We start from the raw sequence: 24,819 nt of genomic DNA, 5'->3' as shown, positions 1-24,819 counted from the left end.
GCAAAATATGTCACTTAGCATGATCCCTATCTGAGAGATGGAGGACACTGGGGCACAGAGGTTATGGGTCACCGAGTATCCTCAATTCCCATTGATAATATCATTGTCAATATCAGAACTGTCTACACCTTTGTCACAATAGAACCAGCACTCAGCACCCTCCAGGAGGCACTGGCACACTGCAGGATCAGGACATTAGTGACCTGAGCAGTGTCATCCACGGAGCCACTGGCAGAGCTAAGAGCTTGTCTATACACAAAAGCTGTACTGCTTCAACTAGACTGGCAAAGTTACATCTTTAGAACCCTTCCAAACCCCCACCGCCGGTGTAGGCACAGTTACATCAGTATAAAGGTGCTTTATACCAATAGAACATATTTCCCAAGCTATACTGGTATAAAGCCACTTGCAGCTAGCAAGAGATATTATGAGTAACAAGAAGGGTTTCTTCACGCATGTTAGCAACAAGAAGAAGGTCAAGAAAAGTGTGGGCCCCTTACTGAATGAGGGAGGCAACCTAATGACAGAGGATGTGGAAAAAGCTAATGCTCAATGCTTGTTTTGCCTCTGTCTTCATGAACAAGGTCAGCTCCCAGACTACTGCACTGGGTAGAACAGCATAGGGAGGAGGTGACCAGCCCTCTGTGGAGAAAGAAGTGGTTCAGGACTATTTAGAAAAGCTGGATGAGCACAAGTCCATGGGGCTGGATGCGCTGCATCTGAGGATGCTAAAGGAGTTGGCGGATGTGATCACAGAGCCATTGGCCATTATCTTTGAAAACTCATGGTGATCGGGGGAGATCCCAGATGACTGGAAAAAGGCTAATGTAGTGCCCATCTTTAAAAAAGTGAAGGAGGATCCGGGGAACTACAGGCCTGTCAGCCTCACCTCAGTCCCTGGAAAAATCATGGAGCAGGTCCTCAAGGAATCAATTCTGAAACACTTACAGGAGAGGAAAGTGATCAGGAACACTCAGCATGGAATCACCAAGGGCAAGTCATGCCTGACTAACCTAATTGCCTTCTATGATGAGATAACTGGCTCTGTGGATGAGCGGAAAGCAGTGGACATGTTATTCCTTGACTTTAGCAAAGCTTTTGATACGGTTTCCCATAGTATTCTTGCCAGCAAGTTAAAGAAGTATGGGCTGAATAGAAAGCTGGCTAGATCGTCGGGCTCAACCGGTAGTGATCAATGGCTCCATGTCTAGTTGGCAGCCGGTATCAAGCAGAGTGCCCCAAGGGTCAGTCCTGGGGCCGATTTTGTTCAATATTTTCATTAATGATGTGGAGGATGGCATGGACTGCACCCTCAGCAAGTTTGCAGATGACACTAAACTGGGAGGAGCAGTAGATATGCTGGAGGGTAAGGATAGGATACAGAAGGACCTAGACAAATTAGAGGATTGGGCCAAAAGAAATCTGATGAGGCTCAACAAGGACAAGTGCAGAGTCCTGCACTTAGGACGGAAGAATCCCATGCACTGCTACAGACTAGGGACCAAACGGCTAGGCAGCAGTTCTGCAGAAAACGACCCGGGGATTACAGTGGATGAAAAACTGGATACGAGTCAAAAGTGTGCCCTTGTTGCCAAGAAGGGTAATGGCATTGGGGCTGTATAAGTAGGAGCATTGCCAGCAGATCAAGGGATGTGATCATTCCCATCTATTTGGCATTGGTGAGGCCTCATTTGGAGTACTGTGTCCAGTTTTGGGCCCCACACTACAAGAAGGATGTGGAAAAATTGGAAAGAGTCCAGCAGAGGACAACAAAAATGATTAGGGGGCTGGAGCACATGATTTATGAGGAGAGACTGAGGGAACTGGGATTGTTTAGTCTGCAGAAGAGAAGAATGAGAGGGGATTTGATAGCAGCCTTCAACTACCTGAAAGGGGGTTCCAAAGAGGATGGAGCTAGGCTTTTCTCAGTGGTGGCAGATGACAGAACAAGAAGCAAATCTTAAGTTGCAATGGGGGAGGTTTAGGTTGGATATTAGGAAAAAACTTTTTCACTAGGAGGGTTGTGAAGCACTGGAATGGGTTACCTAGGGAGGTGGTGGAATCTCCTTCATAGAGGTTTTTAAGGTCAGGCTTGACAAAGCTCTGGCTGGGATGATTTAGTTGGGGATTGGTCCTGCTTTGAGCAGGGGGTTGGACTAGATGACCTCCTGAGCTCCCTTCCAACGCTGATATTCTATGATTCTATGAAAGCACCCCCCTAGCAATATAACTGCATCCATATTTGGGATTGTATCTATATAACTATTTTGGTTTAAAAAGATCACACCCTTAACCAAAACAGCTATTCTCATGCAAAATCTGCAGACCAATTTTAGGGCACCACACCACATCCTCAATTGGTGTTATTGAGATCAGCTCTACTAAAGCCAATGGAACTGCCGCAAATCACACCAGTGGAGGGTCTGGTGCTATCATACTGAAGATCCTGACTCCCAGTCTTGTGGTTAATCTACTAGGCCAGCTTCCACTCTGAGATGTTAGGATTGTTAAAGCCTCAGTCCCGCAGTTCTTCTCAGCAACCCCCCCCGAACTCTTCAGTAGATTTGTCTGCACTCTGTGACCTCAGGCACCTTATTCTGCCGGCTGACAATCTGCTGAACACACAGGTATTTTAGGTTTCTTTGCCTTTACTTATAAATCAATTTTAACTATAACAATGACATCAGCAACAAAACTGAGCCAAACTGCATGGCCCATTCTTCTCACCCACTAAGTATTGCAAATTAAACAGTGAATTATATTGCAGTGGGGTATTGTCATGCAAACGAAGAAAAACAACTTGCTTTCCAATTTCCTCATGCAAATATAAACTGAATTGTTGAGACAGAGAATATATTTTGCCATCGCAGTGGTTCGGCAGAAGATAAGAGGCATTGCAAAAGTTCTGCATTTTGTAAGCTGGCAGGTTATTGAATAAATAAATAAATAAAAACATCCAGCAAAGCCATATGTTTAAATAACATTCAAAGAAAACCGCCAAGATCAGCAGGTCCAGAATTTAATCAGCCTTTTAGTCCTTATACCTTTTTGCATATGCCATACACTTTGTAGTTTACTTCCCTTCAAAACAAATGCTTCAATACTAGTATTTTTCTAAGGAAGGGAAAAAAGCTAAGCAACTCAGCTTTCATGAGCAACCCTACCATAATACGCCTTTGTGCTTGTATGAAACAAATAGGACCCTATAATCTTTTCTCCCACATCACTATGCACAAATATTGTACTACTTTAACCATATCAGTATAATTAAAGTGGTATCACCCCTTCTAGTTACTCTGGTATAAAAGTGACTTTTACTGGTATTGCTGCTATTCCCATAGTAGAAGACGAAGCACCTTTATAACTGGGTCCATACAGGGGTTGAACCAGTATAGTTATTTCTGTTAAAAAATATAAATTAAAAAAAAATCACACCTCTAACCAACATTGTTATACAAGTACAAGGAATGTGTGTAGACCAGGCGTAACCGTGCTGCACTTCACAGAAAAACTTATGCAGAGATTCACCTGGGCCAGAAGAAGTATCATCCAGTAACACTTTGCTGATCCTATGCATTCACTGTTTTCTGCCTTCAGAACTAAATTAAAGCTCAGGGCACAAAAGGTTGGACTCTCCTCCCAATCTTCCTAAGTGCTTCATCGCCACAGCTTTACTTCTCAATCTTTCCCTTTTATTCCAGATCCAAGTATGATCTGATCTTAAATGAGTCACCTCTATGACCACATGGCTAAGGTATGAAGGCTGCACTACCTGGCCCGCTATAGAACATCTTCACTTTGTACCTTTCAGGACTGTGCTGCCGAAGACTGCAGGCTCCTTCAAGGAGGACAGTTGAAAAGCACTAAGAGTCTACTGCTTCTGTCCGTGTTTTGGTCTTGCACAGGCTCTGCTTGTACCAGGTGCTCTTCACCCAGAAGCTGATCTCCTGCAGGCATTGTGACCTCCTTGTAATGGCATCTGTGGAGTAGGAGACATGCAGCTGGGTGTCATCATCAGCCTGTTGTTGACAGCATAGCTGTGTCATCACCCCACCTCTCCAAGCAACCTGATGTACAAATTGAAGAGCACAGAGGATGAGATAGAGTCCAGTAGGTTTCCACAGGTGACAGCAATTAGGTAAAAATGAGCAGGTCCTTTCTGGGTCCTGCTGAAGAGGAATGACTGGAGTCATTACAGAGCTGCATTGTTTACTCTAGCTATGATGTGGCAGTGGATCAATAAAACCCCACAGCTGACTGTGTCAAAGGCTGCAGAGGAGTTGAGTAGTATGAGCACTGAGATTTGATCTACATCCATTGATTGCCACATCTCTTAGTGCTACTAGGTCTGTGTCTGGACTGTGTCCTGGGCAGGAGCCTGATTGTGAAACATCCAAGATGTTGGCAGGTGTCATGTTGTTTAAGTGTGGTTATCACTATGACTCTTCTCGATGATTTAGCCTAGGAAGTAGGTGGTTGGAGGTGAGCTGCTAGCTGGAAAGGGGTTTTTGCAGAGTAAAAGAATGAAATGGAGCAAAGGAAAAAAGTTAAGACTAAACACTAGGAAAAAAATCTTAAAACTGAGATGTATTAACCTAGAAAGGTAAGCCTCATTGCTGGACACACAGTTAACTGAATTGGCCAAAGCCCTGCAGAATATAGCATGTGATGAATCCATTCTGGTAGTAGTAAGTATGTTAGAAACTTTAGCAGGGTCCCCATGAGGTGGACCAGATGGGAGCTTCAAAGTTCAGCCCTGGCTCTCAAGTTTCTCAAAGCTTTAGGATGTCCAGATCCAGGGGTATAAGGCCCTGATCCCTAAATTCCCATCAAAATTCCCATCACTCAGTAATTAAGGGAATTAGAGAAATGGATTCAGAGCTACTAGAAAGGGGCTCTTTTCCTAGCCATCAAATTTACGTCTTCCTTTCTACTGCTGTTCTCATTCCAGCACCTCACGAATGAATTCAATCAACTCCAATTTACCCAGCGTGGCTGGCAGGAGTCATAATGCTCATCTCCTGTCTCTTGTCAGGGGCTAGGTGCAAGGGTGTCTCCCTTCCTTCATTGTACGCTCAGATGCTTTGGTGTGTTCTGTCTCTAGAAATAGGGTCCTGTCACTCTTAATAATAGCCCTATGAGATTTGGTGGGAGTGAGCTAACACTGAGTCACTGACCATACCAGGCTGGCAGAGAAATGGAGTGGAAGGAAGATTTCTGCAGAGCAGCTGTCAGCGCCATTCGTTTGCCAGGGACTAGAAGCATGTAATTCACAACTTCGGTAAGCTGGGGAAGTTATCATTTGAAAGTTGTTGCTCGGCAGTGGCTTGACAGTCTAACAATACAAAATAAATCTCCTATTCACGCCACTCTGGCAAGACTGAATCCTTGGAATGTGCAGCAGCAGCCGAAAGCAGCGATAAGTTCTTGTTACAATGCTGTAACTTACAGCAGCTGAGCGCTGCTCTCATTTCCATACATTATCTTACTGCACACACAGGAAACCTTTCCAGTGGACTTTGCTGTCACCGAGCCTTTATTCCTCCTTCAGTGTTAAAGCTGAACATACTTCGTGTAAGCCTAAAGCCCGAGCAGACCCTCTGATATCTCTGGTTTTGAAGTGTCTGGGAGCTGCAGCATTTTTGCCAGCTATTTGGCTGTTGGATTGGAGTCCGAAGCATTTGTAAAAGCTTTGTAAATGGTATTTGGAGTTGAAAATGAACAACGCCTTCCTGTCTTGTATCAGACAGGACAAAGCGCTATGGCATCTGGCCAGCCAACATGGAACTGGGCTTCATAACAGAAAATCAGCTCCTGGGAAAGGAGGAGTCGTAGCAGCTGAGAAAATGAACAGCTGCATCAGGGGAAGAACAGCAATAAGAAGACAATTCACAGGCTCTGGATGATAGACACCAAATTAATCAAAGGGGACAGGTGGGGAACAGCACTCCATGTATCACTGAGATCTTGGCTGTGCCACCGCGGAAGAGAGAGGATAGCAAGACATCTTCATTTTGGCTGCTCATGAGCCATGAGAGAGATGTAGCGTGTATGTGCGTGTGTGTGTGCACACACGCACATGCACTTACACACAAATAAACAAGGACACAAATAATCATCCTGTTAGACAAGCCTCATCTACTGCCTTTTACTTGCTGCCCCACGCTCCTCAAGATTTGGCGCAGGCATGAGTACCCAACGATCAAGGCGCTGTGGCCCAGGGGATGGGGGGAAATGGACTGGGACCCCCCCCCAAGTCTGAGGGGTCAAGCTTTTGCTGAGTGAACTCAGGCGAGTCACTTAGCATCCCTGTGCCGCAGTCTGCCTATCTATAAAATGGGGGTGATACTGACCCTTCTTTGTAAAGTGGTTTGAGATCTTGGGAAGAAAAGCACTTGGCTAAGAGACAGGTATTACCATAACTGATTCCTTGATGGAGGCATTTTTAGCCTGCTGTTCATTTTGGGAAGGTACTATAGACTTTGGAAGGGGTGGGAGAATCCTCAACACTGCTCCATTGATGTCAGTGGAGCTATCCTGCTTTACATCAGCCGAGGATCTGACCTGGGGTCTAATACAGACATTTTCAACAGCCTGTTTCACATACATAAGTTTAGCCATGGGGACTTTACAGAAAAAAAAAGATGTTGCCTGCTAAAAACTGGCTCTGGCTTCCTGAGCTGAGAAAGCCGCTCTTGCCAAGGATGTTATCCTGAAGCCCCCAAGTGAAAACATCCACTTTTGCCAAACAAATGAGCTCAATTTGTTATGGGAGCTGTGTGCATCTTCTCTCGGCAGAGACAGCAACTAGCGTGAAGGGTACAGGAGTGATTTCCATGCAAACCAGAGGATTTGATTGTAAAAGACTGAAAGCATTATATTCAGCAGCCTGATAAAGCAACTCTGCATCTTCCACTGTACAGCATATTTTAGCATTATTTTCCCCAGGGTGAAATTCACTGCAGGTAAAAAGTCTGACATTCCCAGATACCCCTGGAGACCGAAGTCCTCTATTTATCACCACACAGGTACAACTTGGGCAGTGCACTGCCAGTTTTCCCCACAGTGCCTTGCTGATGTGTCCCAATTCCCATGCACAGGAATCAAAGAAATTATATGGAAAAGATCTACTCAGTCTCCACGTCCATTCCTCAGCCCCAGCCAGTGCAGAACTTCTCCCTACAGTACTTTGTGGGCTAATTTTGAATGTACAGTGGATGTATGTCAAAGATTAATGAAGCAGTTTTAAGGCTGCCAAAGCACAAGGGGTGTTGTGAAGGGTGAAAGTGCAATTTAGCAAATCACCAGGAAAAAGGATGGACTGTGGTTTGTGTGTGCACAAAATCCACCATCAACCTTGGGAGTCTTTTGAGCAACCCCAGCTGGTCTCCATGACCAGTTCAGAGCTTGACTTCTCTGCTACAGAAAGCTGGGCACCGGTAGTTATTGTGGCTTTGTGATGCTGACACTTACCCACCATGAACTATAGAATTTCAGCTTATTCCCACAAGCCATCAACCAACTATCTGATAGTGGCTACCCGTTAAGCCAGTGGGACCTGTTGTATTAATTAGATGGAATGAATGGGCCAAAGGTGTTAACATAACCCAATCACTGTTGAATAGTAAACAGTGTTATACCATCTTGGGGGTTTGGTATACAGAGACCTCAGCCTGCTTACTACCATGGCAAACACACCATTAAAAATCCTTTAAACATTTTATTAAAGGGACTGGAAAAAAGGAAAAACAGTTGAAGGCTTTGAAATGTAATGTATTAAGTAAGGCTTTCGTGGTAATAACATTTTCACTTATGAGGAAAGGCTGAGGGAACTGGGCTTATTTAATCTGCAGAAGAGAAGAGTGAGGGGGGATTTGCTAGCAGCCTTCATCTACCTGAAAGGGGGTTCCAAAGAGGATGAAGCTAAGTTGTTCCAAAGAGGCTAGAACTAAGGGGGAGGGATAGCTCAGTGGTTTGAGCATCGGCCTGCTAAACCTACGGTTGTGAGCTCAACCCTTGAGGGGGCCATTTAGGGATGTGGGGCAAAAGTCTGTCTGGGGATTGGTCCTCCTTTGAGCAGAAGAGTATACTAGATAACCTCCTGAGATCTCTTCCAACCCTCATATTCTATGATTCTCAGTGGTGGCAAATGACAGAACAAGGAACAATGGTCTCAAATTACAGTGGGGGACATCTAGATTGGACATTAGGAAAAACTATTTCACTAGGAGGGTGGTGAAGCACTAGAATGGGTTACCTCAGGAGATGGTGGAATCTTTATCTTTTGAGGTTTTTAAGGCCCATCTTGACAAAGCCCTGGCTGGGATGATTTAGTTAGTGTTGGTCCTGCTTTGAGCAGGGGATTGGACTAGATGACCTCCTCAAGTCTCTTCCAACCCTAATCTTCTATGATTCTTGTTCCCTTTCTCTTTAGCTGGAGAGAATTTCAAAAGGAAATAAAATCTTTTGTTTGAGTCTCTTAGAGGGTATCAAAGATGTTACTATCTATCATTTTGGGGAAAAAGAGAAGTGAGCTGAGATGGGCTGGACTTATTGTTGTTGCTGCTGTTGTTGTTAAAGTCCAATAGCATTTCAGCCCAGGTAGTGGTTGGAGCTGATAGGAGTGGTGATGTCACATGGGTCCCTTTCTCTGTCCCAGTCTGGTCAGGACATCCCTTGGGATCAGGACAAATATTGTCCAGGGTCCCAGGAGATGGTGGGGGTGGCAACCTTGTGAAGTTCACTCCAGTATCCTCCAGCTGTTCTTCCTCTCCATTCTTCTTTCTCTCCATCTGTTCTTTCATATCCTACCCCCAGTCTCTTACTTTAAGGATCCAAAACAGGGAATTGTGGGTGGAATAGTCCATTCCCACATTATTTTGTCCACCAATTAGACCTAGTTTCCAACACAACAATTTTGGTTAATTAATTTCTGGTTTTATATTTTCTGTTTTTACCAAGCTCGATTTCAACACTGTCCTTGAGTTATATCAGGTGGCCTTTCTGTTTAGTCTAAGGGCTTGTCCACGCTGCACCAGTGCTGTTGTGATGCTCAGTGAAGATGCTAAGTATGCCAACTGGAGAGGTTCTCTGGGTGGTGTAGGTACTCCACCTCCCTCAGAGGCAGTAGCTATGTCGAGGGGAGAATTCTTCTTTCGACCTAGTGCGAGTCTACATTGGGGACTGGGTCGGTATAGCTGCGTCTCTCAAGGATGTGGATTTTTCACACCTAGTGAAACTTCTAGTGTAGACCAGACCTAATTCAGTCTGTCTCCCTTTTGTACCTTTTCCCATCACCATTTGTTGTTATTGGGTATTGTGACTTTTTATGAACTTTCATATAATTTTTAATGCTGAGCTCACAGTTAGGGTAAATAGACCTAAGCATGTGCTTAAATTTAAACATGTGCTTAAGAGACTTTTCCTGAGCCATAGTGGCAGAGTCTTGGGCTTGGGCAGGATTGGAAACATCATGAGATAATATCAAACTCTTGTGTGATTCCAATCCTGCCTAAAACCAAAGTGTGGTTAAGTGAGGAAGCTGTAAAAGGGAATGCACTGCACAACTTCACCAACTTTTACATACCAAAACAAAAGAACAAAGTTTCCAGTTACAATTTGGTGCAAGTGTTGGAGGAAAAGATTCAAGTTGGCTGTTATTTCACTTGAACTGAGTTTCTCATCCCTTAGTTAGGGGAACAGCACATGGATGGTAAGCCTGAATATATTCCTACAATTGGATGCATTTAAGCAGGTGTCATCCTTAAGCATTTCTTGACAGGCGCTTGGAAACATAATGGGATGTGGGTTCTATTTCCTTTCTCTTACTGAAAGGCAAAGCTCTGTTTTCAAAAGAATATGCTAGTGTTTAAAGCTGTTTTGTTAGAATGAATGATAATGTAGTCAACACAAGGGCCTCATCTCCCCTTGAACTATGCATGTGTTTAATTCCCATTCACCTTAACGCATACGTGTCAACCTGGCAAATAAACCTTACACATGCCTTGCTTGAATGTGTCTTGCTGGAGATTTTGGTCCCAGAGGAAGCCAGGGAAGAAGTGAATGATATTCCCTTCTACTGACTAACAACAAGGTGGACATGAGACCTACCCTAGACTAGAGCTAACTAATTGAACTCGTATTTAATTCAAGTGCTAGAGGCTTTCGGAGCTGAAATTCCAGCTTTCTAGTTCAATAACTGAAATAGGTTCTGTTCACAAAATCTGTGCTCAGTTCCTTGGTCTGCCACAGGCTTCCTGTATGACTGTGGTAAGTCAATTAGTCTCTCCATGCCTCAGTTTCCCATCTGTAAAATGGGAAGATAAATGGATTAAGAATGTGTAAGATGCTCAGGGGCCACAGAAGTACCTTAGATAGATTCTTCTCTGTGAGATTGTGACTGAATGCATCCCTGTATTCACACCATACACACTATTGTAATAATCTTTGTACAAAATATGCCCTGTGAGGTATCATTCGAACACTAATAACCCACTAGTCAATAATATTATAATGAAATGTGTGTACCAATATTAAATGTAAAGTTATGAACATACACTGAAATCATAACTGAAGTGTGTTTACCAGACAGGTCTGGGGAGTTGGTAAACCTCTTTTTCAAAGACAAAGGAAGATGTCAAGGGGGAGGGATAGCTCGGTAGTTTGAGCATTGGCCTGCTAAAGCCAGGGTTGTCAGCTCAATCCTTGAGGGGGCCATTTAGGGAACTTGGGTAAAAAACTGTCTGGAGATTGGTCCCTCTTTGAGCAGGGGTGTGTGACTAGATGATCTCCTGAGGTCCCTTCCAACTCTGATATTCTATGACACCTGGCCAGGTGTCATCAAAGCTGATGACCATTGCCTTTCAAGTAGCCATTCTTTAGCAAGAAAAGGGGCAGGAACAAACACATCTGAATCTTAGCAAATAACTTAGCAAACCTCCCTCCTCCCAGGCTCCATGTTGCCTTGCTCTCAGCTGGAAAGAACTTTATCAAGGGAAGAGGCATTTCAAAGTGTGTCTGAACTATACAAGTGAGAGGAAAAAACAAACTAAGTTAGCTCTCACTATCCATCTCTCTTGAATTTAACAAGACAAAAGAATTCAGCTTATTGACTTCAGGATGGATCCTGACCTGAAGATTGGCCAATAACACCGTGGGAAACATGTAATAAGAATTTCGCCTTGAGCCAAGCCTAGTTTGTAAAGTTTTCATACTAGGAAGCATTTATTCTTTATTTTTCTTGTAACCATTTCTGACTTTAATGCCTTGATACTTGCACTCACTTAATATCTCTCTCTTCATAGTTAAACCAACATTTTTGTTCTTTGACTAAAATTAATCCAATATTGTGAACTGTGTGGGTAACTCCCTTTAAGGTGCCAAGTTGTTGTATATTATTCCTTTACAGGGGCAACAGACCTTGTTATCTGAGCTGTCCAGGAAGGGGCTGGGCAGTGCAGTACAGAATACACACTTTCTGGGGGAGGCGGGGAAATCCAGGACTGGAAGTATGTTGGGCGTCACTCTGAATGTGGTAACCAAGGCTGGTGAAAGCCAGAATGTGACTGGAGTGTGCTGGCAGGCTGCAGTCACACACACACACACACACACACACACACGGTGTGACTTGCATGCTGGCAGGCAGTTTGTGAGCAGCCCAGATGGGAGCTACAGCAGCAAGGCATTGCAAGGCACACAAGGTTGCAGGGCCAGAGTGACAGTCCCCCACACATAGAATCAAAGAATATTAGGGTTGGAAGAGACCTCAGGAGGTCATCTAGTCCAATCCCCTGCTCAAAGCAGGACCCACACTAACTAAATCATCCCAGCCATGCTTTGTCAAGCCGGGCCTTAAAAACCTCTAAGGATGGAGATTCCACCACCTCCCGAGGTAACCCATTCCAGTGCTTTACCACCCTCCTAGTGAAATAGTGTTTCCTAATATCCAACTTAGACCTCCCCCTACTGCAACTTGAGATTTGCTCCTTGTTCTGTCATCTGCCACCACTGAGAAAAGCCTAGCTCCCTTCTCTTTGGAACCCCCTTTCAGGTAGTTGAAGGCTACTATCAAATCCCCCCTCACTCTTTTCTTCTGTAGACTAAATAAGCCCAGTTCCCTAAGCCTCACCTGATAAGTCATGTGCCCCAGCCCCCTAATCATTTTTGTTGCCCTCTGCTGGACTCCCTCCATTTTGTGCACATCCTTTCTATAGTGGGGAGCCCAAAATTGGACGCAGTACTTCAGATGTGGCCTCACCAGTGCCAAAAAGAAGGAAATAATCACTTCCCTTGATCTGCTGGCAATGCTCCTACTAATGCAGCCCAATATGCTGTTAGCCTTCTTGTCAACAAGGGCACACTGTTGATTCATATCCAGCTTCTCATCCACTGTAATCCCCAGGTCTTTTTCTGCAGAGCTGCCGCTTAGCCAGTTGGTCCTCAGCCTGTAGCAGTGCATGAGATTCTTCCGACCTAAGTGGAGGACTCTGCTCTTGTCCTTGTTGAACCTCATCTGATTTCTTTTGGCCCAATCCTCCAATTTGTCTAGGTGTCATTGGACCCTATCCCTACCCTCCAGCATATCACCTCTCCCCCAAGATTAGTGTCATCTGCAAACTTGCTGAGGGTGCAATACATCCCATCATCCAGATCATTAATGAAGATGTTGAACATAACCGGCCTCAGGGCCGACCCCTGGGGCACTCTGCTTGACACCAGCTGCCAACTAGACATCGAGCCACTGATCACTACCAGTTGAGCCTGATGATCTAACCAGTTTCTATCCACTGGTCTGGAATGCACCTGAAATGTCATAGAGATGTGTATAATAATTGTGCCTCTTGCACATGGATTCATTATAACATCTGGGCCATACCTAACATACAACCCACTGACAGATTGAGAAACAAGTATGTCTCATGGTTAAGAGATTATAAGGGGATCAATTCTGTTGTTTCAGTTTCTCCATTTCATTAGCTATGGATCAGGATGTGTCAAGCCCCATTTTCCAAGAGCCAGACTTGTAAACAAGAGGTCATTACCGAAGCAGAACTGCAAGCGTTCAGAAATAGTTGTGGGATCGGAATGTGATTAATACATTTCAAAATAATTCAGCTACTTATGTTAGCTGGACAAAGGCTTTTGAAAAGCCCTGTGGAGGAGGAATGAATCTTCCAAATTCCTAAGGCTCTGCAGTCCTATCTGACAGGCAACAGGTAGGACATTATCATGGGTCTGTGCCTAATTTTAATTACACACACACACACACACACACACACACACACACACACACAGATTGATTCACCTGAATTGATGCTCAACGGGTTTCCAATTTTTAAAAAAAAATTCAATGCAAAATGACAGTTTTTAACAAAATGTTTGAAAAAATTTCCATTTAATCCTGCCCCATCAGTGGCAGAGTCAGGAAAAGAAGCCAGGAGTCCTGGCTCCAACATCTGAGCTCTGACCTCTAGATACGCTTCCTAAGGAAATCTGTGGTGGCATGTGGACCCTTCCACCTCTAGGTCACCAGTTTACATCCAGCCAGGTCAGAAAGGACTTAAAATCATTGCCAGCTGATGGCTCTTTCATTGCTTATGTCGGCTATTCAAGTTGCCCAACATGGCCTCAGTGAACAAATGTCTGTCAGTTATATGTTTTGTGATATGGACAATACAGAACATGGGGTCTCGACTCTGGGGTTATGACCCCAATGCAGGTCACCAACAGGTTTCAGGAGGTCAACATAACCCTCCCTTTCTTTATGGCAGTGGTTCTCAAACTATTTCTCATTGTGGGCCACATATGCAGCTCTCTATATGTTAGGAGGCCCACATCCACACAATATATATACTACCTGTATGGCCTTGAGGATGTCACATGGGCCACAGCTGCATGGTGATTGGGTCGCAAGATGCCCTTAGGCCACAGGTTGAGATACACTGCTTTATGGCTAGATAGGAAGAGGGGACCCTGAGATTTTGTCTCGTAACAGGGAGACATGATATGGCAAAGACTGAGAATGGCTGATCTACACATAAACACATCTTTTCCCCCTCAGAGCAGCAGGAAAGCGAAGGGTTGAATGAACCAATGGAGCAAATAACCAAAACCAAAATATGATCCAAATACTAGACCAGCACCTAAAATCCCACTAGACAACTCACTGGGAAGAACAAACCACAGCCAGCTACAAGATGAACTGTTACAGCTCTGTGCACAGAACATCTGCCCCAGCAGGTAGTGCATCACTCTGACATGTGTAAAATCAAGGCAGACAGACCCTCTCCAAATAAAGCACCTGTAACCCCAAACTAGAAGTGGAAATTGACATTAAGCCATCTGAACCCAGAGATGAGTGACTGTGACCTTAGTGTGACAGAGGAGAGACTGAGACAGAGAGATCTTTCTGATTCATTGTCCCAGTAGGAGGGAGTCTGAGAAAGATGTGTCCTCATATTGTCAGGGACCATAAAGACATCTCATCACAAAGTGACAAGGAAAAACTGAAGCCAACCCTGGGAGAAAAGAGAGCGATGGTGTCGCTCTAGAGAGCAACCTGCCAAGGAATTAAGAACAGACACTAATGGCAAATGGACACAGGGGATCAAACTCCAAATGCAGCCTGTAACCATATCCTGGTGGGTCATGCCTCATCCTGATAGTCATCTGAGGGTTCATCTGGCAACATCTGTACAGCTTTTTATGCCAAGGAAGTCTAACTGGCTGAACTGGAATTAAAGTCTCATTGAGCCATGGAGATTGACCTGCCCTCTGACCATTTGAAATGGCCTCTTGAGGACCATTGGCTGGATGGCTTAGGAGGAGCTAAAATTTGCACATACAGTTTTGAATATCGAGGACATCAGCCCTGTGGCTGCCAATCCAGCTTCTTTCATGGTCACTAAAATTCATCTGGAAAAGGGGAAAAAAAGAGGTATTTTAATTGGAGACTACAACATTCCTTGTAAAACAGAGAGAAAGATTCGTGAAAAGGAGAATGGAGAGAGCCGTTTTGATATCTGAATGCTAATGACTCCGTGGCATCCCCATTTGTTATGTATCTGCTTTCGAAATGTCATGGTTGACTCTAGTGGTAATTACTGAATTTCAACATTTATAGAAAACAGCACATACAGTACGGCGATAATTGCCCAGTTGGATATTTATGAAGGATCTTGTTTTTTCCCGTTGATAAATACAAAAAAAAATTGGTAATTATCACTAGAGCTAGTTGTTAAAAAAGCAGAACGCAGGTAAACAACAAACACCAATGTAGATTTTTCATTATAATTCAAAAAACACATTATCACGTTGATCTTAAAATGACAAACTACTGCCTCTTGCGGAAAAGCACGGTTACAAAGCAGTGGCAACATTTAGCATTGCTCTAAACCACAGTACAATAGGTTTCCACCAGGTGATTGCTGTGCAATAAACACTACTGCACTGCATTTACAGGTAAATCAATACATAACCCAGCTTTTTCCAGCTGTGATGATGAGACCACAAAGATTCATGAGGTTTGGTCTTGTTCAGATACACCTCTACCTCGATATAACGCTGTCCTTGGGAGCCAAAAAATCTTACCATGTTATAGGTGAAACTGTGTTACACTGAACTTGCTTTGATCCACCGGAGTGCACAGTCCCACTCACTCGGAGCGCTGCTTTACCGCGTTATATCCAAATTTGTGTTATATCAGGTGGCGTTATATCGAGGTAACGGTGTATTAACTCCAAAGTGGGGATAGCTATTCATACTATCTGAACCTACTGAGTCTGTGGGTTTTGAGGAACAAGCTGTCTTGGAAGACTTCGGATATTTCCTGCTTGTTTCCCTGTCAGAAATATTATAGGAACAGCCTCTCGCACAGCTTTTCTGCACACTTTCAGGACAAAGGGTCTAGATGTATGGAACAGGGCTACAAACTGGAGATCTCTGGAGCTCCGCTTCCATCTCTGCCAATGACTGAACTCAGAAATATTTTACATCTATATAGCCCTTTATAAACATTGTCAATTCACCTCTTCTGGAAAGAGATGGAGAAACTGAGGCACGGAGGGGTGATGGAACTTGCCCAAGGTCACCAAGCGGGCCAGTATCAGGACAGAGATGCATTAATACTAATTTTTTGCTTGGCATATATATCTCCCGCAGTCAGCGGCTGGCATCCAAAGCCGATATGTGGACCACAACACAAAATTAATATCCAGCTTTCAAACAGCCCAAGGTTCAGAGGGTTTCAGATCTGGGATTTTGGTTCTTCTCCATCTCTAATCAAAAGCACACATAAAGAAAACATATTTGCTTAATGGGAGAGCGGGTTGTATTAGAAGAGGGAGAGAAGGTAAACATGGTGGTATATAATTAAAGGAGCAAAGAAAGAAGGCTAGCAAGGAAGAATCACCCAGCATTTAAACTAATAGTAAAGAAAAAGTCCATTATATATACACAGCAGATAAGTGGATACAGTGAGTTAGCCTACATAAGAACAACAGAGGGAAATTGGAGGCAGAGGAGGATAAGGAGCTGACACTGACACTACTAACAACATTTACTTTTGCATCAGTCTTTGCAAATGAGGAGGATGAGGATTTGCCCTAAGTCAGGGACCAGATCTCCAGGGAGAACAAATGAGGAATTAAGGAGTGTGAGGATAAATGAGAAATGGTCAATCAAAGCTTAGAGGAACTTAAAAGTGACATAAAAGCATTAGGGTCCAGGTGACAATCTGCACACATGGGACTTAAAGTACATCGGGTAGTAGTGACAAGGCAAGAGACTTTGTTCAGTCTCAGAGATGCCCCTTAAAATGGTCTGGGGAGAGAACACTGAGGGATGAGGATGGGTGGACTGGGAGAAACATGCAAGAGGCACCAGGCATCTCAGAAGGAAGCTGGTTGATGTGGACTGCCCATCCTGGTTTCACAGGCTAAAGAGATCTGGGTGGTTTGGCAAAGTCGCCAAAGACTACGTTTTCATAAATGTCCACTAATTTGGGGTGCCCTGTTATTTGGGTGCTCATGCTGAAATTCCTTGCACCTGATTTTCAGCAGAGCTGAGCACCTACCACTCCCATTGACTTCATTTCTGAAAAATCAGGCACTAGGTGTCTCCAGCTGGGGCTAAGGTTGCCAATTTTGGTTGGACGTATTCATGAATGTTTCATCACATGACATAATCTTTAATTAAAGATTAATCTTTAATTCCTGGAGACTCCAGGACAATCCTAGAGGGTTGGCAACCCTAACTGGGGCCCCAAACACAGAAGCACTCAAAATTAGAGGATGCTTTGGGAAGTGGGGGCACAAACCTGTTTTTCAAAAGTTAAGCCCTTGTTCAGGGTCCATCTTGATTCAGGATTGAACTTAGTTAAAGTCTTAAGTCTCATTGGAGTTATAGGGATGCCCTACCGAATTGAGATCTTGATGCATATCCGGGATGTGCAGACGCAGCAGGTGAGTCAGCTGCCCGTCAGCTGTGAGAAGAGTATTTATTTGGAAGCCAATTTTTAAGGGGAAGAAAAGGCTTGAAAGTGTCTAGGTTGATTAAGAACAGTCCACATGATCTCGGGGAAGGGAGATCAATCCTTATTAACTTGTTAGAATTCTTTGGAGAGATTACTAGCTTGGTAGACAAGTGAGATGCAATTGGCATGAGTATCTCAGATGGGCAGGGAGCATTTGACAAAGTTCAACATGTGAGGATAATATTAATGGCAAGGACTGGAAGTCACTGAAAAAGAAGAAAATGAGCCAGTTAGCTACAAGGTGGTGGGGGGGGGGCAGGGGAAGGATAGTAGGAATATGTTGCATGGAAAAGGGATCTGTCCAGGAATGGCATATAAGGATCCAAAGCAGAGTGACAGGCCAGGCTAGTGGATTGGGTAATCGAAGGAAAAAGATTATATTCTATTCCCAGTTCTGCTACTAACTTGGGTAAATCCTCTTTGCCTCAGATTTAATCTCTCTGTGCCTTGTTTTCTCCCATTTATTCAACTGGGATCATACTGGGCCTAGATTTTTAAAAGGGACTAGTGATTTAGAGGACTCTAATTTGGGGGTTCCCAAACTTGGGACATTTAAAGTGTCCAGAAACCACTGAACAATTGAATGCTGTGAAAATCAGGCACCTGTAATTTCTCTCATGTTGGGCACCCAAAAATGACTGGTCACTTTTCAGATTCCACCATGGTAGTAACGTCCCTTTTAAAAAATGTTTTGAAATCTGTAGCTGGAGATGGAGCACAGCAGAAATGCAAAGTAGAGGTTTATTGATATAAATAGGTGAAAGTGAGCAGTGCAATATAATTTACTGAATTTTCTTTTCTATACTATAATACCACACTAACATTACTGTAGTGTTTGGGGCTTGCATTGTAGGATATTGTAGCAATTTTTAATGAGCCTATGCTAACAAACAATAAGTAAGGTAAAGCTCTGGTAAAGCTATGACCAGACAGACTCAGAAAGCCTTGAGAGTTTTAAGAAAGAGCAGGAGAATCAATCACAGAAGCACATGGTCAAATCTCAATGTCCTTGTTTGAATGTGACTCTCTGAAGTCGCTGGACCTGAGGAAGGCTGATGGATTTGGCCCATAGGTAATAGTGGTGAAGACCAATTTTCCGTCCCCATTAAGGACTGCTTTTAGGTGGTTGGGCTGCCTCAGACCAGATAGCAAATGGCCATCACTTATCAGCCCCACGACCTACAACCAAAACTGTTGCTGGCCTTTTTGCTACCCAGCATGGCCACCCTGTTCTCTTTGTACAGTAGAGCTAGCCCTCCTCCAGCTAATGCAGTATTGTTCCCTTTACTACATTTTCCAGGTGTTTGTCTTACCCAGATCTTAGGCAATGAGATGCCCTCGTGAGATCGGTCAATCTTCTTATTCTTCCCCTTATCCCCACATCATCAGGGGTTGAACTGTCATGCAAGAACCTGCCATCTTTGTCTGTCCAAGGTGGTGCTAAGGCCTACCTGCTAACCATCCATTGCTTCCTTGGCTTTCCTCAGGATCTCTTTCCCACCACCCCCTCCTGCCATGCTATCTTTACCAGGACCTCTTCATTCATCCTGGTCAGCCTGAGCACCAACTCCTGATCCCATTGAAGTCAACGGTAAAATGCCCAGTGAATTAATGGGATCCACTGACCCTAACACAATCTATCTCACTGTTGGGAAGAGAGTAGCTAGGATACTATGTGGGGAGGAGAAGATTCTTGTTGCTGATGCCCCTTGTCTTGGTATCACCAGTTTGTCTCATTGACCTCATGGCGGAGAATGGAAATGTGTTCTATTGCTACTACAGGAGAGGGAGGCAAAGACAATATTTGGAAATATGATAATCAAATAACATTGCAGAGAGTTAATATCACTTAGCCGTCATTAAGAACAAACACTATCCATATTCAGCAGTGTAACAGGATAATGAGGTGTGCAGAGAAGGAGTCTGGGAGCCTGCCAGCCTGTGGGAGGATGCCATTTCCTCTAATTTTTCATTGGCTGAATTGATAGATGGTGTTTCCAGGCTCTCTCCCAATTAAACAGGGTTGTATCAATCCTGATTAAAAGAAACGTCACCAATCTCCTCAAGTAACCCAAGCGGCACAATTTACAGACCACAACCCCACTGAGGATAGAATATATGCTCCCACCAGGACTATGCTGAAGCTTACATTTCTTGTACATGGGTGTCTAGATACCACGATAGCCTCTAGATTAGCCAACGCTGTGGCAGACTCACCATCCTAGAGCATCTCCTCAGGACGAGACCCACCCCTGCAGCTCCTCTGCCTCACCCTTGTCCTCTGGTGGTCTAGGCAGTGACGTGGCTTTCTGGCCAGATCATACTAAGAGCCGCACCCCTTCCAGGGCAACAACATGCAACTCACAAGAACAAAGTCGCCCAACCCTGCCCGGCTCAATCCTCTGCAAGTCCTTCACCCCTTTCCCAGGCTCTGCAGAGTTCTTCCTCACTTCATTACAGAGTGTGGCCTCCCAGGGCTTTCTCCCTGGAGACCTGGTGGCTCCTGAGCAGCTGACCCTCAGGGCTTCTTCCCTGAAGTCTCTTCCCCCAGGCCTGCTTTAGGATCTTCCAGTCCTTCCTTTATATAAACCACAAAGTCTGGATCACCCCAACTGGGTCTAATCCTTAATTATCTGCCTGCTCGCCAGGTGCCACAGAATGGGCTAACTGGGCTCTCTGTACACCCCATCACAAGTTCTCTGCTCTAATGTCCCATGGGATAAATGATGCCAATACATTGGAACAACCTGGAACTTTTTTTTTTTTAGTCCCTTATGCATTTCACCAATCAATCCATCCCTTCCAGGGTTATGAAATCCAACAGGACTCCATCCAAATGCTGTCTCCACACAGTTTCAGCCCCAACTCAGGCCCTCTGTGCCACTAAAGCAGTGGTTGGCAGGGGAACCTGGGCCTGCCCACTACACTGGGTTCCAGGCCAGGGACCCTACAACCAGCAGCCCTGGTCTGCTCAGTCCCCATCCCTGTTTCCCTGGGCTCCTTCCTGCCCAGCCTCTCTTTTGTCTGTTTATGGGTTTACCACTGGAGCTTTCTCTACTCACTGTGGCTACTTCACCTCTTCACTCCTTGCTCCAAGGCAGGATCCCATAGTTTATTTGCCCCCTGGACTTCTTTCTTGTCCCTGCTGGCTTCCCTCTCCCCAGAGACTGACTGCAGCCTCCTTCCCCTGCATCCCTCTCCTATTCTCAGCTTCTTGGCTTTATAGCTCTGGCCAGGCTTCACTCTCAGTGAACCCTGGCCCTCCTCTCAGATGAGACCAGGTGACCTAATTGGCCTCTCAGGCCCTTGTTAAGCTTGTCCAGGCTGGTGTGGGTGCATACCCCACCACATGCCACCTTTCACTCAGAAGCACAGGAAATTGGAGGGAAATGTTAGCAAGATTCTTGTTTTCATATTCTCTGGTGTAAGGCAAAAAAAACAAACAATTTTTACTAGATTTTTTTTTTTGCTGGAGTGATTCTGATTATAAAAATGTTCCGGGTATTAACAGGAAAGAACTTGGGCTTTAGGCAGGGGGAACAGGACTAGGACATTTTTCAGAGAAAGGAGTTACTTGGCACTCACAGGACCTATCTCCTGCATGGAGGCACAGAAAACTTGTTTGAAGGCCAATGGGACATTCATTTGGTAGTGTCTCAGTCTGGTTCTTACAGGAACAAGTGTCTACCTCCCCAAAATAGCATGTAATCTAGTGCCACCACATGTCTCTATGACCAAGAGTTTAGGAAGATTCCAACTGGACATTTGCATAGATGATGAGAAAATCTGGAGTCAGAACAGTTGATGCTAAAAATAAAAAAAAAGTTTGGAAGGAAGATAAAACCTCAGATTTTGGGCCTTAAATTGATCTCTATTAAGGATCAAGAAGAGACCTTCGCAGGAGGGGGGAAAAGGAGGGGGGGCGAAGGGTGCCAAATTATCCCACCTCTGCTAAAGGAGGGGTTTCTTGCACCTTTCTTTGAAGTATCTGATGCTGGCCACTATCAGTACTGGACTACATGGACCTTGAGTCTGAGCCAGTCTGGCAATGCCTATGTAGCATCACAGCTAATACCAACTGGCATTGTTGCTAGTAATCTCAGCAGAGAGGGTTAAGGATTGAACAGACCATGGAGTCTGAACACCAGGCTGCTCCCCTGCTATGGCTCCCAGCCTGGACAAGGAGTATGGGGGCAATATCCCAGGATATATTGATGCTGGAGACGAGGTCAGTTTCGGTATGAAATTATTTTTTTTAAAAAAGGAAGAAAATTGATTTGAAATGAGAAGAAAATACCCTCCTGCCTCCTGTGTTAATACATGGAGGTAAAATGTTTGTCCCATGTTATATGACTCCACGTCATCCACCCTTTGTGCAATTAGCTTTGGGAAAGATTTGGCCAGGATGCGCAGCAGTGAATAGCTGGTGGGGGCCTCCTCTGGGAATACCTGCAGGTAATGTTTTTTTGTTTAATATCTGCACTTCTCTAAAAATAAAATCAACTTGACATTGATTAAAACTGAAAAACCCCACCAGCCCCACTCTCCATGCGCTTGGCTCCAGGGCCCCTTGATCAAATTGTTTTCCTTTCCCTTGCTGATCCTCATGAACTCCTCTGCTCAGCTTGCTTCACCCGTGGGCGACAGGGCTGGAAATGGAAGCACAGGTTTCCCCTCGGCACCAAACTGTCAGAACCTACTCCACGAACATTGTTTCTGCTCCTGCTCCACATGTGTCGAGACAGAGCTTTGGAGAGGGAAACAGAAAAGACATATTTCCCCTCTGTGAGCCAAATTTCTTGTGCTTCATTTAAATGGAGAGAAGGGAGAAAACTCTGAATATAATGAGAATGGGATCTAGCTGGATCAGACCAGTGATCCAGCTAGACCAGTATCCAGTCTCTGGGACAGCCAGTACCAGATGTTTCAAAGGAAGGTGCAAAGAACCGTGAACTGGACAATCATGGACTAACCTGCCCATCAGGTATACTGCTACCTGACCCTCCATCAATTAGCAGGTGGTTGAAGCATGAAGGCTTATATCCATCTGAAATGCACTGTTTGGCCTATCTAGTGTAATTGCCAGTATTCTCTTTAACCATAAAAGCCTTTGTTTAACTCTAGGACTTCTACCCCCTAAACAACTTTTCAACCATTGTTAGCACTGGTGGGAGCACTAGAAAGAGTACTAGGGTATAAACATGCCAACACAGGCTCACAGAATGCTTAATTACTATGACAAAAGCATAACACCCCCCCCCCCCAGTTATACTGGGCATTATGCAAGCATGAAAGCCACCCTCTTGGCTGACACTGCAGGAACTGAACCAGGGAGGTCTAGAGCTAGAAAACTGAACTCCTACAGCGTGAACTAAAGAGTCCAGGTCTGTATCACAGGGCATAAAGGGGCCTGTAACACACTCACTTGTGGGCTAGACAACCACATAGAAACAGTTCCTTCCCCAGACAGCTTACAGTTTAAACAGGAACAGAAAATAGGAAGGATCGTCTAGTGGTTAGGACATTGCTCTGCAGTAGATTCCCTGTGGGGGCAAGTCACTTCACCTCTCTGTATCTGTTCCCCACCTGTCACATGGGGCTATGAGTACCACACAATCTCATAGGGTACTGGGAGGACAAATACACTAAAATACTCTTAGGTGCCCAGATACCAAAGTAATAGGTCTCAGCTGAATACCATAGAAAGGAAGATGTATTAGCCGACGTTGCACATAGCGGGACTGATACGCAAGAGTTTAATTGATTTGCCCAAGGTCTCATAGGGAGTCAGTAGCAGAGCAATGAACTGAGTCCCAAATCCAGTGCCTTCCTCACTTCTTCTCAGCCACTGTACGGTAGTAAAGCTTTTTATTTTATATTTTTACTATTATTATTAATGCTGCATAAAGTCTATTACCCTCCAAAATTCCCAGATCCCCACACTCTCCCAGTAAGAATCCAGGAGGGACACATCAGCTTTCACTGTGTCCTTCATAAATTGGAAAAACTCCATCAAGTACTTCATTAAGTTCTTTTTCTTTCGAGGCTGAACAGCCTTTGGTCGTAAAAGAGGTGAGTAGCTGCAACAGTTGCTGTTTTATTAGCTCAGGCTTCCAGTTTTTCTTTCGGGGGGAAGAAGAGAAGAAATAATGCATTTTGCAGCCTCTGGAAATCAAATTACTTTGTGGCTTGTGTGCAAAGCCCGTTCATGAATTAACAACCTCTTGCTAATCACTCCTAGTTGATATTTATCACAGGTACATTTTACAAGATGAAGCCTGTCACGGTGCTGGCAGACGGTCACCAAGTCCCACCAGCAGCTGCAAATATTCATTAATAATCTTTTGTTGTTGTTTTGTTCTGGCTCTGGACTGCCACTTCCCATCCTCCCGCTTGGTAAGTCTGGAACAGGATCATTATCGAGCGGCGTGCGCAAAAGGCAGCTAAGAAATTTTAAATGAAACCAGATGTTGAGAAATGCTATTATCCAGTGCGTGCTACAATAAAGAGCATTAGCATTTCTAAGTGACGGGCCCTGGAAAATTGGACGATGGGGGCGACGCATTTACAATTAAGCTGAGGGACTTCTCTGCAGGCAGCCTGGGATTCTACAAGTGGCTGGTGATGGTCTAGGGCAGTTTCAACCCAAGGTACCAGTGGGGGTCTGTAACGAGATACACTGCTGCCAGCTGCATTCATTGTCCACCAGCTGACTGGATGCCAAGCTAACTAAGTGCAGAAGCTGAAGTTTGAGAGCCCTTGAAATTATTATTTCCTACACTGCCTGCAGTGCTTTGTGCCAACACACAGCTGCCAAGGAGCTCCCTGCAGGCAGACTAAGTCCACCAAACTAGATCCTCAACTCCAACCCCTGAAGTGAAGGGTTGGGATTGAATTCCTTAGAACTGACCTTGGCCCCTGTGGCTTTTGTACCAGGACAGACCTATGGAGGAGGAGAGAGCCCATGGGGAAAAGCTATTAAAGGGTTAACCCAGAAGGGGCTCCCACTTATATCAAACATCTCCCCTGAAATATTACAGGAAGCCCCAAGGCAGAAGGGGGAAAAATGACTGCAGAGAGCACATTCCTTCTGCCTCCATATTCCAATCTGCAGTACAGCATTAGGAGGCACACAGCACATACGCATGCTAGCCAGATGGACCATCTGAGCACACGGGAGCTGAGAAGCAGAAGCATGGGGTGCCAACACCAGATGTGACAGCCATCCTCTTGGGTGACCCCAGGGACTGAAACAGGGACCCCCAGAGATAAAAGATGAGTTATTAGAT

The 24,819-nt window shown here is 44.7% G+C and overlaps 2 long non-coding RNA genes across 2 annotated transcripts in view; one reads left to right on the top strand and one right to left on the bottom strand.

Annotated features, from left to right (window-relative positions):
• Nucleotides 1–4,322, bottom strand: part of LOC120375493 — a 65,362-nt gene extending 61,040 nt beyond the window's left edge. Inside the window, exon 1 of the long non-coding RNA XR_005586577.1 lies at nt 3,805–4,322. This is a non-coding gene — a long non-coding RNA (uncharacterized LOC120375493). The remainder of the gene's footprint in view (nt 1–3,804) is intronic.
• On the top strand, nt 4,044–6,297 carry LOC120375489. The gene is made up of 3 exons (XR_005586573.1): nt 4,044–4,138; nt 5,186–5,281; nt 5,747–6,297. It is a non-coding gene; the product is annotated as an uncharacterized LOC120375489 (long non-coding RNA).
• The last annotated feature ends 18,522 nt before the right edge of the window (nt 6,298–24,819 follow it).

This window comes from Mauremys reevesii, linkage group 12, assembly GCF_016161935.1.
Source record: "Mauremys reevesii isolate NIE-2019 linkage group 12, ASM1616193v1, whole genome shotgun sequence".
Lineage (NCBI taxonomy): Eukaryota > Metazoa > Chordata > Testudines > Geoemydidae > Mauremys > Mauremys reevesii.
Note: the sequence above shows the minus strand (reverse complement) of the source record. Positions and strands in the feature narration are given on the sequence as shown.